The sequence below is a fragment of the Emydura macquarii genome, unplaced genomic scaffold, assembly GCF_026122565.2.
Source record: "Emydura macquarii macquarii isolate MOO-44397 ecotype Brisbane River unplaced genomic scaffold, CSIRO-AGI_Emac_v2 contig_1390, whole genome shotgun sequence".
NCBI classification, from domain to species: domain Eukaryota; kingdom Metazoa; phylum Chordata; order Testudines; family Chelidae; genus Emydura; species Emydura macquarii.
In genome coordinates, this window is record NW_027131527.1 from 5952877 (window position 1) to 5967481 (window position 14605).

A 14605-nucleotide genomic window follows, 5' to 3' on the forward strand; every position below is an offset into this window, starting at 1 on the left:
CAGGGGGTCGGCGAGGCAGTGATGATTCTCGAGTTTCGCTTAATCAATAAACTTTTTATTCTGTAATAAACAATGATAGCAAAAGGTAGGGGAACTCCATGTGCGAAAGGACAAAGTGCGCCACCCAAGACTTCTGCGTTCGTGATCTCTCTGGATCAACGCATGGCTGCCAGCGTGTGACACTAGGGTGCCCGGTTTTGGAGTTCCCCGAAGGAGTTACAGCACAAACACAACAGAGAACAGTTAATCAATACTCACAAACACCATGTACAAATATACCATGTTGGCCAAATTCAGTTGCTGTTTGCTTTAAATCCTGCAGATGGGAGAGAACCGCTCCGAGTGATCAGTTCGCAGCAAAGCGGGCCGGGGAAGATGCGTCAGCCCGCTGAACCGACACAACCAGGAGATTCGCGGGGTGCCAGGTAGATCCAATTCCTCTCTGCTCTCTGCTACCTGACTTTAAACTTTTATAGTTTCCCACGGGTAACAGAGGCTAAATCCCATTTGTTGCTATTTGCTGCATGACCTTTTAAGGTCATGCCTTGGCTTTTAGCCAACCAGGTGCTTACAATTTTCCCGGGCAGGAGCTGACCATGCACCGGCAGGTGAGGTCGCTTCATCCCCTTATAAGGGGGTAGGTATGTGTGGGTCGTGCAGTTCGTGCCACTGAGTCAACCCTCCCTAGGCTGCTTCTCTATCCGCGTGGCGGGGGTGCGGTGCTCGTGGCACTGCAGACGCCACTATGCAATTTTGTCTCCACAGGAACCAACATCAGGAATCCAGAAGCCACTACTCAGGAACTTGCTGTTGCCAGAACCATCAAGGACAGGATCAGGATCAATGGTAAGTAGGGCAGGTCTTCTGATCCTCTATCTTCTTCTGATACAAGTTGGACAAAGGCTACCACTAGGGCAGACAGTGCTGAGCCACTGGGGCTGAGTCCTTCTATAGTTTCTTAGCAGATTTCACTAGCTGTTCCACCATCATAACAAACCTGTGGAGACCCTTACTACAAAAAGGGTCCCAAATTTGAATCTAAGGACAACAAGGAGACAACCCAAAATGGAGAGTATGAATAACCAAAATGGCTATTCCCTGCTTATAAACTATCAAGGGGCCTACACTAAAATCCAACAGGGCTAGATATGGTTCTTTATTGTCATGTTTAACTTTAACAGACCTTTTACTGTCTCAAAGGCATTGTTGGATATCTTGTTGATCTGTGGGTATTTTGGCAATGAAGTGATCTATCCAAATAAATTTACGTACGGTAGCTGAGGTCCATTTTCAATTATCAGATACAGATCCTTTGGCATTTCATGAATTACATAATATATTTTGATAAAGATAATTACCATTTTGCATGCTTGTATTTGTTGGTTTTGAAGTCTTCATGGATTTAGAGCAAAAACCAATTAACAATATATAGACTTGTCAAATTCAAATTCCCTGCTACCGCAGATACAAAGAAGAGCTGATTTGGGGCTATTGGAGGAAATTACCTATACTAAAAGAACTGAAATCTTCCTGTCCAGAAGAAAACCTGCAAACCAAACAGGGAACTTATTACTGCCATCTAATACAATTTCTTATTAAAACCATATTCTTTAATTTGACTAATTTTAAATGAAAAAAACAACTTGCAACAAAAGTTACTCAACTACAATCCCTAGAGGAATGTGGGGCTGAAAGTCAAAATTTCCACTACTTTCTCAATTATAAAAAGGCACGGCTTCTGGACATATCTCCATTAAAGGTAACTCCAAACTGTCTGTCAGTATCATGACCGGGTGTAGGTGGACATGCCTGCCTAATGGTTGGAGCCATTGGGTGACCAACCCTCAGGGTGAGAGCTGAGCTAAGCCAGATTCAAGAATCAAGGCCAAAGAACACTCAAACGCATAGCTGAGATCGGAGCAGAGGATCAGAGCCAGGGATCAGAAATCAAATGCCACAGCCAGTGGGTGAGCTGGAGACATGATCAGGAAGCGGAGCTGGGGACCAGACCCAAGGATCAGAAGCCAAAGGGCAGGAACTGAAATGGGCATAGAAGCAGACTGGGCAGGGCAGGGCAGGAGCAGGCAGGAATGGACTGGATGGGAGCAAGCGCAGGAAGCAGGATGAAGTGCATCTGTGACATGGAAAGTACTGAGCAGCCTGTGAACCCTGATCACTGCTGGGTCCAAATAGTAGCTTAGCTCCTCCCCCCGTCAATCAGTGAGGGCAGTCAATCAGGCATCCGGTGCCAGGAGCAGCTGTGCCCAGTATGTAGCTAGGAGTGTGACCTTGCTCCAGCTGGCTTCCTGACAGTACCCAGCTCCCCTCAAAGGCACCTTCTAGAGACCTTAGAGCTTGGTTTTTCTGGGTTCTGGTGAAAAGCATATAGGAGCCCCAGAGCATAGACATTCCCTTCTGGTTCCCAAGACTGTTCTTTCAGGCCATAACCCTCCCAGTCCACCAGGTAGTAAAGTTGATTGGATTCACTTAAAATCCAGGATTCCTCAGACTTCATATTTTTCCACAGGAGGGGGCAGTGAAGTGACGCCAAGTAACTGGTTTACTTTACAGTACCAGTGTAAATCTGTGTAGGGATTCAGGAGAGACATGTGAAAAACTACATGGACTTTCAGGGATTCAGCAGCTGGAGTTGGGATACTAGTGAATTGACTTGGTCAGCAATCGCAAATGGCCCCAAATATTGGTGATCTAATTTGGCAGATTGGTGGGAGAATTTGAGATGTTTAGTAAACAGCCACACTTTATCACCACTATTAGTATCAGTGCAACTTGACAGTCTTACTCAGCATGGCATTTATATGTTTCCTTGGCAGCTTCCAGATGCTCCATTAGTTTCTGGTGAGCTAGATGAAGGTGGGTAATGAGGTCTGTCACAGCAGGAACCTGCAAGCCTGCAGGGTGCAACCAAATGGAGACAAAGGTGGAAACTGTAATTGGCATTCAACAGGCAGTGTCAGATGGAGGGGTGGGTGGAGTTGGTTACAGGGGCCTGCATTCTGTGAAAGTATGGTCCCAGTTGTGAAATTTGAGGCATCTGCTTCCAGTGTAAAAGGTCTAGCATCTAGATGTACAAGAATGGGCACTGAAGGGAAAGCTTTCTGTAGCTAATCAAAGCCAGGTTGTACCTCTACCAACCAGACAAAGCAAACCCATTTTTGGAGGTGCACAGTTATCAGTGATACCAGCTGGGAGAATTCTTTAATGAAGCGCTGAAAAAATAGGCAAATCCGAGAAACCACTTAAACCTCTTTTCATTTTTTTGGGTGCTCAACTCAGTGATGATGTGCCCTTTCTGTGAGTCCATTATTAGCCCATGATATACCTAAGGAATTCAACAATGTCCTTATTGAATTCACATTTCTCTGGTTTGATAAAGGTGATTCTGGCAGAGTATGTCAAGGACAAGGTGAATGTATTGCTCAGTAGCTTCTGGTTTTTGGAGAAGACAAAAATATAATCTAAATAAATAACAACAAATCAGTCCAGTATGTCCTGGAAAATGTCACTCACAAATGCTGAAATGTAACTGGGGTATTACATAGCCCAAATGGCATGATTAAAAACAAAAGGAACACCATCTTCCACTCACTGCCTTCCCTGGTATGAACCAGACTGTAAGCACCACACAGATCCAGTTTAGAAAAAAACTAGCTTAGAAAAATCTTTCAAAAATTAATTAATAAGTGGCAATGGATAGCAATTTCAAACTGTCAATCTATAGCTCAGTAATCAACACAGGCGTGCAGGAAGCCATCTTTTTTTTTTTTGCCACAAGAAAGATCGGAGCCCCTGCCAGCGAAGTAGAAGGATGAATAAACCCCTTCTCTAAATTCTCCTGGAGATATTTCCAAAGCGTCTGGAATGCCAGTTCTGAGAGAGAGTAAATAAGGCGAAGGGAATGTCAGCCCTGGGCTGCAGGTCAATGGGACAAGTCTCATAACTGAGATGAGGCAGCAAGACATCTGCCCACTTTTTGTTAAAGACATCAGTGTAATCTCAATATTTCTCCAAATACCAAAGCAGATAAGGGGGTGATGGAAGCAGCAGCTACCTTCAAAATCCCCCTGTTCAGCCACTGTATTGTGAAGGGGTTTGAGTTGGACACCTGAGTTTAGGAGACATGACTGCAGCAGAATCTTGACATAAAGTACACTGTGCCTGATCCCCACTGGATGCATGAGTTGTGGGAGACCAGCCAAGGAATGCTGAGAATGATGGAGGAGTGAGGGACACAGATCAGCCCAAATTGCAGAACCTCCTGGTTGTCTTGGAGTGTGGTCATTGTCAGTAGTGTCATCTGATGAGTAATTGGGCCACAGGAGGGAGGGGGAAATCTATCAATGAATTCCATCAGATCAGGGATGCTCTTACCCTGAGTTGGAATGTTATGGGCCTGAAAATTTGGTTGCCCCTGAGTCTCTCAGGTTGACCTCAGATATGGCAAGATGTCATAGACAAAGAGGAAGTTGAAGGTTGGTGGCTCACTGGCTGACCATGACCAGATTACCAGTTAACAAAAGAGGCTTTCCAAATGGGTCATGACACAAGTTTTACTGGGGCACCCCTGGCTGTTGTGCCCAGGTTCCCTGAAATATAAGTATAAACCTAATGCTCATCACTGGCTCCTTGCTGCTTCATCAAGGCAAAGTCAAACATGGTTGGCCTGTGAGGGTTGAAGGCTGGACTCCCTTTCTATCAGTGTTCTGCCATTCCAGAGAGCTCTATGCTATAGAAAATAAATTAGGATGGCCACGACTTGTAGACAATGCCTTTGGGTGCCTTGTCAGCTGTGGGAATTGAATCAAGGACCGCTGCATCTAGAAACATGAGCCTATACTACCTGATCTAAAAGGCTGTAGCGGATTCATATAAACCTCTTTGTGGTCTAGCCATGAAAGCCATACTTTGTAAGTTCAGGTTACATTAATAATGGTAAAAGCAGACCTCACTCTAAGTTCTGTGGATCCTTGCAGGAAGGCCGCCATAATGATCTCTCCCCCTACCTCCCCCTAGCATGTTCCCATTCACGATCTCCCTCCTGCCTACTTGTAACTCTACTTCTATAGCAGGATGTAGCTGTTTTTGTTCTCTCTCTCTCTCTCTCTCTCTCTCTCTCTCACACACACACACACACACACACACACACAGTGATCATGAACGCTCTCCTCATGTGGACAGGGAAGCCAATAAGGAGAACTGAAGTACAATTTTCCAGTTGGTGGAAGGTCAGTTAGATAATTCAATCTCTGCTATGGCTCTCTGGAGCTGAAATTAGACAGGATAGGATGGAGCATCCAGATGATGGTTTGGATAGATTCAGAGATTCCAAGGCCAAAAGGCACCATTTTGGTCATCTAGCTTGACCTTCTGTATAACCATAGAACTTTCCCAAAATAATTCCTAGAGTATATTTTTTAGAAAAACCTCCACTCTTGTTTTAAAGATTGTTGGTGATGGACAATCCACCAGGACCCTTGATAAATTGTTCCTATCATTAATTACGCTCTCTGTTAAATGATAGAGGGTACAAGTGTGGTGTGGTGCACTTGGGAAAGCAAAGGCTTTTGTTGCTATATAGGTTAGAGAGGCCCTCTATCGACATCACCACTGATTGTAAGTCAATGACACATGCAGGAACTTTCTGTTAGATTACTCCTGGCTATTTAAGATTTTAAGGATTCTCCTGTAGGTGAGTGAAGATATTTCCAGATTGCCAGGTAGGACATTACCACCATTCAGATATAACAATAATGAGCACAGTATAAATACACAGATAGATCATTTAAAATTATATAAAGTTCATATTTAATCCAGTCTGAGACAGAGTTGGGCCCCTTTTACATATAAAATATTGGTACTGGTGCCAGATTAACAGTCTGAATACCAAAATCATCCATTTATCCACAGGCCAGAGACAGCCCGAGAAACAGTAGTGGAAACTCCCCTGAGTTGCCATGATAATGTACCTCTACTCTGACATGGAGGAATCATCTTTAGGTGAAAGGAAAGTTCACTGGCCATGCTTAAATCACTCTGTGCTCTTTTGACGGAAAACTGCCAATGTTGTGCTTGTATTCTATGGTAGCAGGCATGTAGAAATAAAGACAGAAGTACTGAGGAGACCTAGGAGTTTGGTGGTCTTAGTCCAGTTCCTGGTGGTCAAGTGTCCATATAAAAAAACTGCTTGACCACTGTCAACTAGACTAAGACCACCAAATTCACAGGCCTCTTAACAGCTATCAGATTGTAATGGTTGTCAGACACAAAACATCTTCTTACTTGAGATTTGACCCAATAGAGAGATTTACTTCTCGGTCCTCTATGTCCCTTTATTCATCCTTTGAGATACAAAGCCTATTATCCATTATCTCTTTTGCTGAAAAATGTATCGTCATTTCTTACGAAAGTCATAAATTCAAAAGACTAATACATTGGAGATGTGTTAGTTGTTTTTTCTTGTTCAATCAGTCAGATTGCATGAAACAAGCTCTAAAAGTTAATCTGTATAAGTAATAAACACAGTGTACCAAAGCAGGTTAGTCAGCATGGCTTTTGAATTTGCTCTACAATGTACACTTTCTGAAACAAATAAATATCAAAACAGAAGAAATTTCCACATCAAAATGAGATCTGCTAAAGACATTTTATTTTGGTTAATTTCGAATACTGTGTCTTACTGGTTTGCCTTTACTGGGAAGAAATATATTAGACATCTTCTTTCAATAAAGATATTTTTGTCCTCCTTGGGGAGGGGAAAAAAAGGAAAAATAATTTAATAATGAGTTGTCAAGAGCCAAGAGGTCTGGCCCTGATTTCGTTGTAGTCTCTTTTTAAGGAAATGATCTAGATAGCCCTTATATTTCTATGTTCATTTTTTTTTTATTATTACTGCCCTTGTCTTGAAGGAAGAACTTCTAGGGCTCAATGAATGGATTGAAAGTCTGTCTATATTGTCAACATCAGAGTAATTCTACTAGCCTCTGCTATAGTGCTTTATAGAAATTTTCCTCAGCAATACTATCTAGTGAATCACAACACATATCCCAATGTCTCCTAAAACAATAAAACAAGGACTGAGTACATGACAAAGACTATTTCCCCCCTTTTCCTATAGTGAAAGAACAATATTCTATCACAGATTAGTGACACTTTCTTTATGGTTGCCAGTAGGTTCTGTGTTTAATGGCAAGTGTGAAAGGGTGTGGCTGTGAGAATATGATATGTGGTTATCTCCCTCTGAAGGGTTAATCCTCTTTTGCTCATTTTACATTTTATTTTAAAACTAACATGATTACACATTCAAATTATTTTGCCCTGCAGACCTGTAACAACATGTAAGCAGGAAAAGTAGTATTGTGCTGTGTTCACTTTGACAACCATCTCACCTCTGGGTGTTCCTGGTACAGAAAGGCATTTCCATATGAACATCGCTGGTGTATTCATCTTCTATGTGCAGCATATCGAGTCACTCCTCCTGTTCACATTATACACTAATTAAAAAATTAACATGTATTATGACATGTTGAGTTCCAAATCTCTGAAGGACAGTCTTGTATATTATCAAATCAGCTTATCTTTTGTGCCCCCAAATGTGACGTGGTCTTATTCTCCTAAATTGCCAAGATAATCAGTTCATAAACTAAACTAAATGGACAACTGCACTGAAGAGCAGACAGTTTAATAGCTGAGTAGCGTAGAAATGGAGTTCTGCCAAGGAACACATTGTTAAAGCAAGCAGCATAAAATGAAAAATTAAGATACTGGCATTGAGACCTATTGGTAAGATTGGAGGGTCAGTACAGGACATAGCAAAAATCTAAAAGGTTTTATTTTACACTAAATTGAATTTAGGACAGCCAGAATAGCTTTTCTTCTGAGAAGTGGCCTGGAGTGCTGGGAACTGGGGTAAGCCCCAAAACAAATATAAAAGACTCAGTTGGTTGTCTTGGCTGCTGCAACCTGTGTTCTTGGCCAAATATCAATTTGACACAATCCCTCTTTATTGCACAACTGTTACAACTGGATGTGACTGCACTATCTGTAATTCATTGGCCTTAGATCAGTTCTGGAATTTAGCCTGCTGGCAGTCAATGTTTATTTGGAGAATTTTTATTTTGTTTTGTTGTGGGATTTTTGTTGTTTTTTAATAGTCTCAGCAGTTCCTTAAATATGGCCTTTGGCTGAAACAGATGCAGCATGACAACAGCAAGCCAGGAAAAAGCAGTCACTTGAAACTTTCTTCATAATAAAATTGTGCATAAATGCAGCAGTTAACACACATTCCATACAAAAATAAGTTGAGACATTATAAGGTAACATAGTTAAGCACCCGAAAATTAGAAGAGGCCACATTTCTGGTTGCATATGGCCTCTGAGTGTATATATTTTGATGTAGTCTTTAATTACATAGTCACATACTGTTTCTCAAATAATACCATACAATGTTTACTACTGCCTTTCACACTAACCACAAGTATATTCTGTAATAAGTTTTCATTCTTACACAAATTTAATTCTCGCTGATCCAGTGTCTCTTTATTGACTCTGACTTTTTCATATAAATTCTTGTCTTTTCCAGGGATGTATCTGAATGATTGGTCAGCGTTCATGTAATTTCTTTTCTACCAGCAGCACAGCTTTCCTTAGAAGCAATTTATAGACAGAGGCAATTAAGTAGAAAACAACCAACTGCAAATTTAGGTTGCCTATATAGTCAAACAAATTTCTACTATTACTCCACATTGTATACTTAACATTTAGAATGTTGTGAAAGTATGGTTTACTGTGTACTTTACATACAAGTTTATTTCATGGACTCCATGTGGCATACAGATTGTGGAAATCCTCAACAACTAGCAGACAAAGGGGGTACCATGGTAGTCATTAATCATGATAATTGTCACACCCAGGATACGGGAGGGCAGACACAGTGGTCAGAGCAAGAGTAGGGAGTTAGGCTGACTCAGGTATCAGGAGGTCAGAGTCTGAGACAGGCTAGAGGGCAAACCGAGAGTCAGACATCAGGGGGCAGGCAGGGGCAGGTTGCCAAGAGATCAGGGTTAGGCGCCAAATTACAGACAGCAGTCAAGGACAAACCAGGGTCAGAAACCAAAGTCTAGGGTCTGAAGCAGATACCGGCAGGTAGTCCGTGTTGGTGCTTAGACAGCTTCCCATTATTGCTTCCTGGTTTAAGTGCTGGTATCAGCCAATCAGTGGGCTGCAAGGGGCCACCATTCAGCTCTTGCTGGGTAGTACTTCCTGCTGATCCCAGCCTCACAGTGTCCTCCCATAGGAGCCCAGCCTAAGCATCCAACAGCAATGCGGGGGCATCAGCAGCCCAGAATCCTCTTGATCCTAGGTTCCAGCCCTGCAGTTCTTACAATAATTATGTCTATGAGGCCAACAGACAACTCTCTGACACCATCTACTACAAAGAACTGCAAGAAGACCCTACAGTACAATTCACACAGGAATTTAAAGATACTATCCAATCCTTCCCTGCAAACTTTATAACCTCATCTCCCAGGAATCCACCCTAGAGACTTTCTACTTGCTTCCTAAGATATATATGTATATATAACAAGGGAACCCAGGCAGACACATATCTGGCCACAGGTCTTTTTCTGAAGGAATATCAGGACTCATAGAAACCATCCTGAAACCACTCATCACATAAAGGGCCAGCTTCTTCCAGAAACTCTGCAATATTAACAGCCTCCCCCAGTGTTACCCCAAAATTTGGACCCAAGAGACCATATAATGGCTTAAGTATGCTAATGGACCAGTCACATGTCTTAATTCTATAAGCAGGTAACAAGAGGTGGTCCACCCTAGGGGATTCACAAGGATTTACAAGGGTTCCTTTTTATATCTTTTGGAAAACCCTAGACCTACCTGCCTCGATTTACCCTTCGGAGGACATGGATACAGTCCTCCGCTCAAAGGATTGACACTCAAACAGTAATTTCTTTGAAAACAAAATGTCTCTTTATTAAATGCTAATTCTAATACAATTGGATTTTAAATAGAAAATCAACATAAAGTAACATATAAAATAAGTCACTTAAGACAACTTAAGACACCATAAACTATATAACCCAATGTGGCACACCATCAAATATAACAAACTCTAAAATTGCAATAAAATACTCATAACACAATATAACATTTCCTTAGCACATATTATAATATTATGAATACTTAATTGCAGCATGGCATGATACATATACAATGTTGCAACATACAATATAACAAAGGAGAAAGCAACTCTGCATACATATGTATAAAGCCTTAATACAATGTTGTATTAGAATACCAAACTTATTACAATATAACATACAATTCCCTTATACAATGTAAACCTGCACAATACCTTCAAAAGATGAGCATGGGCACCTAAATTCATAACCTTGCTAGACACCAAAAATCATGGACCTAATGAAGACACTGGTTTTATGGCTCACAAATTTGTAACATATCCTACTGCCATCTAACTCTTAATTTCCCCCTTCCCTTTAAGTGGTCTCCTACAGCATGTCTGAACCCCCTATATGCTTAACAATCTAACTCTCAATTGATCACTTCATTTTAAGCAGTCTTCCACAGTATGTACAAACCCCTAATGCTTAACAATCTGTCCCAACTTGTATTTAGCTTGCCTTCCTCTGACCTGAAGAAGAGATATGTGAAACTTGAAAGTTTGTCCCTTCCATCAACAGAAGTTTATCCAATAAAAGATATTACTTCACCTACCTTATCTCTCTCGTACAGAATACTAGACATTACTACAATATGATATATGTATTGTGACCCATCTGTGCCTAGGGTAGCCACCTGAAAACGCCAAGGACAGGGCAGGCTGCAAAAGAAAAGCAGATTCTCCCAGCACTGGTGGGTGACACTGAAGTCAGACTTCCCAACCAGCCACAAACAGTGCTTCTGATTCCCCACACTAGTTATCAAGAAGTCAAAATAGAAACATACACAGCCCCCTTTACTGCATTTCAGTCTCTGGCTCCCAATCAGCCAGTAGGTCCAGTAAAGAGACCAGTTATTTAAACTCTATGCTCTTTACCAAAAAGGTTCTTCCTGACTCCAAAGGGTCATCCACAGTACCAGATAAATATAAAAGTTTAGATCTTACCCAAAATACCACGCTGCCAGCCAGTCCTTTAGTAACTAAGACTAAAGGTTTATTATAAAAAAAGAAAACTATAAGAGAAATGTTAAAGGATTAAATCAATCAGATACATACAAATGATTTGAAAGTCCACATATATCAGGTTTCTAGAAGAATTGTGGAGTTTGCAGGCTTGTATAGTCCCTCTGGCATACATCCAGTACCTGAATGGGCCTCAGTCCTTTGTTTCACAGCTTCAGTTCAGTTCAGTTGTAGATGGGTTGATCCAGAGGTAGGTGAAGACAAAGACAGACTAAAGACTGGTGACTGAAGACAAAATGGATCCCAAGCAGCTGCCTTTTATGTCCTTTAATCTGTGCCATGCTGCTTGTGGAATTTTGCAGGAACCAAAATGGAGTCCAGAGTCACATGAGTAAGTTCTGGTGACTCATCAAGTATATCCCTGGCTTCTCCCCCTGGGCCGCTTGTACCTGTGAATTTCTTAATGGGCCATTAAGCAGGCTATCGCTGCAGCCATCCTGTCTGGGGTGTGTCCCAGACAGCACAATTTGAAATACAGATATATCCAACATATCTATAACTTCCATTACACATATAACACATGAACATAAACATTATCATCTTACTTAGCACATTATAGCCTTTCTAACAGTATCTGACATGGCATATCTCATATGAATTATTATGATTGAGACATATTGATGTTAAAAATATAATAAAATCCCTCCCTCACCCCCAATCCAGCCAGCATGACATGTATGTACCTAAGGCTGCAGAAAAAAAATGACATGGTGTTCTATTATTTGAGAAACAGTATCTGGTCATATAATTATAGACTGTATTAACGAGGATCCTCCCCACTTGCCCTTTGTAGCTCTTGTGCAAGGGCCAAGAAGTGTGCGCTTTGGGTAGCACAGGACCTGCCACTCTCTGGCATCCCAGTGTGATTCAAGTCACCTCAAAGAAGCATGGTAAGGAGGAGGCAGGACCATAGCTCCTCTCTGTCCCTACACCAACTTACAGAGGTGGCTGAACATGTGGAAGGAAGGACATGGTGCGGTATGAGCTGCGGGAGAGACTATGCTCCTCTGGGCTTCCTCTAGGATGGTATGGCTCTTTACCAGTCTCTAACAAGAACTGTGACTAGTTACTACAATATAGCCCTTAACATTCTCTTGTTTGGTTGGTTTGGAGTCTGAACTTCCTAAGGGGTGGTTCCTGGAGAATGCAGCTGCTTCACTTTCCGGATGTTGGCAACTCTGCTGGTTTGAGAACAACTGGCAGTAGTGTGTGCAATTTTCATAGTCTGGAACTATTTAGTTGGCACCAAAGATAGTTAAAAACAAAAACAAACAAACAAACAAAAAAGACTGTGTCCCAAACATCTGATGAAGTCTGCAGGAAAGGCCCCACTCTGACAAACCTTAACAACTGTGGGGCTCCTAAGCTGAATCAGACAGCAGTTCACTCCTGTGAACACTAGAAAGCAGCAGTCCTTCCTAACTCCTTCAATTTTTTATTAAGTCGGTAGGGATTGAAGCAAGAGCCCTTGCTTCAGTTTCTGAATAATAGTGTACTGAAGTTATACAATCAAGTTAGCCAGGCATAGCACAGCCTTTCTTTGGTTCAGCTTAAGAAACAAATTGTGCACAATGTACGGTGCATGTGATTTTCTGTGAGTAATGGGGCAGAGAGGCCCACAACTGCAATGAGGGGGTAAGGAGGCTGACATGCTCCAAGCTTGCAATGAAAGGGTAAGGGAAAGCCTATGGCTTGAGTTGGACCTGCCCTGCTGCACTTGCAACCAATCACCGGTGTGGAGAATGGAGGTAAAAGAGGCCCTAGCCCAGTCAAGGGTTCTATAAGTGAGCAGGAAGGAGGATAGAGTTCTGATGGGTGGGAGAGAAGCCTGGATACCCCCAGGAAGGGATTGAGTTTGCTTTCAAGTTGACGCAACTCTCCTGGAAGGGATGAGAAAAATCTGGGAAAGAAATTAGGGGGGAGAACAGACTGTTTTGGAAACAAGCCAAGAATTGAAGGTTTGTGGGACCACCCTGGCTTTGAGTTGTTTATTTTCATTCTTCATCACCTTTGAACTTCAGCATCCCAAAAGGGGTAGGACTGGGGGATGCTTTGATTGGACGGCCAAAGCACCACTATCCTGACTTATGAGAGAGACAGAAAACATCAACAAAGACCTGCAGTGGCATTAGCTGTGCCCTCAAGGACACAACGGTTTGTTGCCCCTGGCACAGCAGTTACTGTGCATCTACCTGGAAACACACAGTTCAATTACTATCCAGACTCTGACAGCTACATTTTAAGACTAGCCATCAAGAGAAGGGTATTTGTCTGATATGGCTTCTGGCTATTTTCAGACATTAACGTACATCATGGATAATGCTGCTTTTAGCCACTTTACAATCATTCAGACTATGCAGGATAGCTCAGTAAAGAACATTGCTTTTTTTGCAACAGCTTCATGCAGAAACTGCCTCGAATAGGGAAAGATCAACAATGGCAATGAACTCAGCCCATCTCAGATTACACGTATCAACAGTAAAGCACACAACAATTGTTACTGTCCTCTTGTTTCTGTTACCTGAAACCTCTTAAGAGGATCTGACTGAAAAATGATAACTTTATTCTCCAAAGCTGTCTGTGTACAAGTTTGATTAAAAGTGTACTATAGCAATGATGTCAAATGGAGTCTTTGAACGACATTTTGGTAACCTTGTTCAGGGCATCCCAAACAGAAGATAAGTTGTCCCAAATATGCAAACCTCTAAAAATACATAATCAAATATATATGTCTTATAAAGACTGAACAACTGCATTCATATAGATCAGGCTTCATCCATATTGAAGAAAATTGAGGGTGACTATTCACACACACTATTTATAGCAGTCAGAGCCTAGGTCAGTTTCCTTTCAGCAAATTGAATCGCATTTGCATTATCTTAATGCAGGATCACAGAAACAAGCTGAGTAAAAGGAAAAAAAATTAAATCTGGCACAGTACAAATCAGTTTACATCTGTCACTTGTGCATTATTCCTCTGTCTTGGCCCCCCAGTTCAGGGCTGACACAATTATAGGTATTAAGTTTGGTTCCATTTTAAGCAGCATTATTAAAATAACCGGGAAGTAGGACAGCCTGGCAGCTTAATATAATTCTAACACAATGACTAATCTTCAATACCTTATCCTGGACACTGCGTCTCTATGTTATCTACCAACACCCTAGTCACAAAATTTAAGGCTAGAAGGGCCACTAGATCATCCAGTCTGACCTCCTGTATATCACAGGCCTCCAACACCACCCAGCATCCACCCACCAAACCTAACAACTGAAATGAGACCAAAAAACTACAGCCCACAGAGACTAGACTGTTATGTTCTACAGGCAGAGAATAGGAGGGACCAAGCTGTGTTAGTGCCTGAA

The 14605-nt window shown here is 41.8% G+C and overlaps 1 long non-coding RNA gene across 1 annotated transcript in view; it reads left to right on the plus strand.

Moving 5' to 3' along the window:
• Positions 1-320: 320 nt before the first annotated feature.
• Positions 321-14605, plus strand: part of LOC137156203 (uncharacterized) — a 36112-nt gene continuing 21827 nt past the window's right edge. The window contains exons 1-2 of the long non-coding RNA XR_010920695.1: positions 321-425; positions 766-846. This is a non-coding gene — a long non-coding RNA (uncharacterized lncRNA). The remainder of the gene's footprint in view (positions 426-765; positions 847-14605) is intronic.